The sequence below is a fragment of the Sciurus carolinensis genome, chromosome X, assembly GCF_902686445.1.
Source record: "Sciurus carolinensis chromosome X, mSciCar1.2, whole genome shotgun sequence".
Classification (NCBI taxonomy): domain Eukaryota; kingdom Metazoa; phylum Chordata; class Mammalia; order Rodentia; family Sciuridae; genus Sciurus; species Sciurus carolinensis.
In genome coordinates this window covers 47,868,547-47,871,951 of record NC_062232.1, presented here as the reverse complement: position 1 = coordinate 47,871,951, position 3,405 = coordinate 47,868,547, and the positions used below count along the sequence as shown (strand labels likewise).

At 40.4% G+C, this 3,405-nt stretch overlaps 1 pseudogene; it reads left to right on the top strand.

The window, feature by feature from the left end:
- The first annotated feature begins 828 nt into the window (after nt 1-828).
- Nucleotides 829-2,601, top strand: LOC124971992 (serine/arginine-rich splicing factor 11-like; annotated as a pseudogene).
- The last annotated feature ends 804 nt before the right edge of the window (nt 2,602-3,405 follow it).

The window sequence follows — 3,405 nt, the reverse complement described above, 5'->3', positions numbered from 1 at the left end:
CATATTCCCCATGAAGCTCACAGTCTATGAGGGAAATAAAACAGATACAAATATGATAATACAAGATAGAAAACCATGACAAGCAAATTTAGAAGTGAGGGAAAAATCTTGATTGGAAAGATTGGTTAGCCTTCAGGTGGAGTCATGTGGGCCTCCATGCAAGAGATTATAATCATTAAGTTCTCAAACCTTAGGTTCCAAAGTCAGCAACTCCACTGCTTAGTTATGTGCCCTTGGATAAGTTACTCAACCCTTAAAACCTAAAGCTCCTCATCTGTAAAATGGGAACATTCAGACTACCCTGCAAGATCAATGTGAGTATGAACTGAGAGATTATATGTGATGCATATAAAATACAAGATCCAGACTTGAGGTACTAACTCAGCATTACTTGTTGTAGCTTGAACTATTGTTATCATTAATTATCTCACTACCACCTTCCTTTAACGTGGGACCTCTTATACTGGGAAATGGTGTGCCCCAGGGGGCTGCTGAATTTGATTCTGTATTGCCTACGTGGAGTAAATGAATGAGGAATCATTCTTCCAATCATCTTCTTTTGATCCTTAGAAAGGAAACTGAACCTGAGGATGGTCCAAATTGTATCAAACAGGTCAGTTGTTGCCATACATGGGCCTTGGTCACTGACCATAGACCTGCTTTTTTTCTCTTGATTCCCCTCTCTGCCTGAGTTTCTCCATCCACAACATGAGTATGCTTTCCTCAAAGACTTCCCAGGGGTCTTTCTGTGACAGATTTTTAGTATTTCCAGTTTAATTTGGGAACTGTTACAACTATCGGACAGTGCCAGCCTAGCATCCTGGAATTACTTCGTTCCTGAATGAGAACTCGAGCAGCGCCATGAGCAACACTACCATTGTCCCCAGCACTGTGGGCCCGGGCCCCAGCGGCGGGCCGGGTGGCGGAGGCGGTGGCACTGAGGTAATCCAGGTGACTAATGTCTCCCCGAGTGCTAGCTCTGATCAGATGTGGACGGTCTCTCTTTGGTTTCCTAGGCAAGATCGACGAACTGCGCCTCTTCCCGCCGGATGATTCACCTTTGCCAGTCTCATCTCGTGTCTGCTTTGTTAAGTTCCATGATGCAGACTCAGCAGTTGTGGCACAGCATCTGACAAATACTGTTTTCGTTGACAGAGCTTTGGTAGTCGTACCATAGGCAGGAGTTATTCCTGATGAGACTAAGCCTTTGTCTCTGTTGGCACCAGCTAATGCAGTGGCAGGTCTTCTGCCTGGTGGTGGACTCCTGCCTATGCCTAGTCCACTTATCCAGATTGGTGCTTTTCCAGTGGCTGCTTTGGGAGCTCCTACTCTTGATCCTGCCCTTGCTGCACTTGGGCTTCCTGGAGCAAACTTGAACTCTCAGTCTCTTGCAGCAGATTAGTTGCTGAAGCTTATGAGCACTGTTGATCCTAAGTTGAATCATGTAGCTGCTGGTCTTGTTTCACCAAGTCCGAAATCAGATACCTCTAGTAAAGAAATAGAGGAAGCTATGAAAAGAGTACGAGAAGCACAGCCCTTGATTTCTGCTGCTATAGAACCAGATAAGAAAGAAGAAAAAAGAAGGCATTCAAGATCAAGATCACGTTTTAGGAGGAGAAGGACTCCCTAATCTTCTAGACACAGGCGATCAGGAAGCAGATCGAGGAGGCGATCACATTCTAAGTCGAGGAGTAGACGATGACCCAAAAGTCCAAGATGGAGAAGATCTCATTCCAGAGAAAGAGGTAGAAGATCAAGGAGCACATCAAAAACCAGAGATAAAAAGAAGGAAGACAAAGAAAAGAAACGTTCTAAAACACCACCAAAAAGTTACAGCACAACCAGACGTTAGAGAAGTGCGAGCAGAGAGAGATGATGAAGAAAAAGCAGGAGTGGAACAAGATCTCCTAAAAATCCTAGGTCTCCTAAAAGAAAATTGTCTCACTCACCATCCCCTAGGAGACATAAAAAGGAGAAAAAGAAAGATAAAGACAAAGAAAGAAGCATGAAAGGGAACAATCAACAAGCAAAAAGAAAAAGACTAAAGAGAAAGAGAAAGAACAGGAAAGAAAATCAGAGAGTGATAAAGATCTAAAAGTTACACGGGATTACGATGAAGAGGAACAGGGGTATTACAGTGAGAAAGAGAAAAAAGAGGAGAAGAAACCAACAGAAACAGGTTCCCCTAAAACAAAGGAATGTTCTGTGGAAAAGGGAACTGGCAATTCACGAAGAGAATCCAAAGTGAATGGGGATGATCATCATGAAGAAGACATGGATATGAGTGACTGAATACTGCCTCTGTGGGAGTCCAACTGTATACATGCATCACTGTCATTCCTTTGTGTGGTTTCTTAATGCTGTATTTGTTCATCTCAATCCTAGATGTATACAGCTCTGAGTTAAGTGGTTATAAAGCTCCTGATATTATTTACATCAAAAAGCTTTTAGAAAATGATACATGGGTAACCAACTCTTGTCATGGTGAAATCTGATTGAGTAACCAAGCAGTTTTACTATTCTGGTGCTGCTTCATAACAAAAGTGAAAAGCTGCATGCATCTATGGCAGGCATGGATTGTTTATGTTGTATGATCTCCTTTATTATGTAAGTTCACTTATAGTATTTCTAGAATTTGATTCATTGCCATAATAGAGGCATGTAGGGAATGCACTGATTGCATGTTATTGTGGCAAGAATATTCTAAATGTCATTAAAATCCTCCAACGTGATGGATCTACTTATGGTCTTGTTCGTTGACATGACAAATTAACATTCTTAGAGTTACATCTGGAAATGAGCATTTGAAATAGATAATCCTTTAAGCCTTGTGGCTCAATTTTTGTGGCTTTTGTTTAACTTTTGAAAGGTTACATATGCACTAACCTTTTTTGATGGCTAATTAGGCTTTAATTACAGAAACAACGTTTCAAATAAAACTGTCTTTGGCGGTGAGTACATAGCAACATATTTTGAAGTAGAGTTGTATACTTTTTCATAGGTGTTTGGGAATTTTTTTTCCTAAAGTAATTTATTCCATATCTACATCAGTGAAAGTTATCCACCTATCCTGAGTCCATCTGTAAAAGAAAGTTGTCTCTTGTCCTGATTTTCAATTTTTCTTTTTAATTTGTTTTAAGCTCACTTTTGGATAAAAGGGGGTAGTGCATTTTAAATTGACCTTCCTATGCTTTTAAAATAAGACAGATCTACGTGATAATGTACTTTTATTTGATCTCAAGTTGTACAAAACCAATAAATTTTGTGTTACTGTTAAAAAAAAAACTATCTCCAGCTGTATTGTAGGAAGCATTTTCTTGTGAGTTCTTAAAGTGAGGAGGAAGAGACCAATAAGATCATCTCATACACGTATCTGCCTTAGAGCAGAACTATCCAGGACTTACC